Source organism: Dunckerocampus dactyliophorus, chromosome 4 (assembly GCF_027744805.1).
Source record: "Dunckerocampus dactyliophorus isolate RoL2022-P2 chromosome 4, RoL_Ddac_1.1, whole genome shotgun sequence".
NCBI classification, from domain to species: Eukaryota; Metazoa; Chordata; class Actinopteri; order Syngnathiformes; family Syngnathidae; genus Dunckerocampus; species Dunckerocampus dactyliophorus.
Window position 1 is genome coordinate 4765467 of NC_072822.1, and position 559 is coordinate 4766025.

The window sequence follows — 559 nt, forward strand, 5'->3', positions numbered from 1 at the left end:
TTCCACACAGCAGGAAGAGACATCACAACGATCTCGTTGCCTCGTGCCTCCCCATGCTTCTCACCACACACGCACACACACACACACACACACACACACACACACACACGTGGCTGGTGGCTCGTCTTGAGTCTAGCATGGCCAACATGTGCAGCTCGGCCCTATCACGTTTTAGCACCCTATTTCGTTTCACCTCTTGTCAGGTGTCAGGATGCTTTGTGAGTTTGTTTATATGTGTGTGTTTTTAAAGCTACACTGTGCACTATGTTTATGTGTGTGTGTGTGTGTGTGTGTGTCCTCTCACATGGTTAACCCTTATGGAAGCGGCCACTTGCTGCACTGTATGTATGAATTGTCACATACTGTACCGTACATATTTCTTAATACAGCCCCCCATGAAAGCTAGTTGGTAGCCATAGACGAGTCGAAAAAACACTCCCCCCCCCCCCCCCCCCCCCCCAAAAAAAAAAGAAGAGCAGATGCCTCTTTGCCATCACTGGCGGTGGCATCGTGATAAAAGCCGAAGAAAAAGCCAAACAGTTCAGTTCAATTCAGCTGA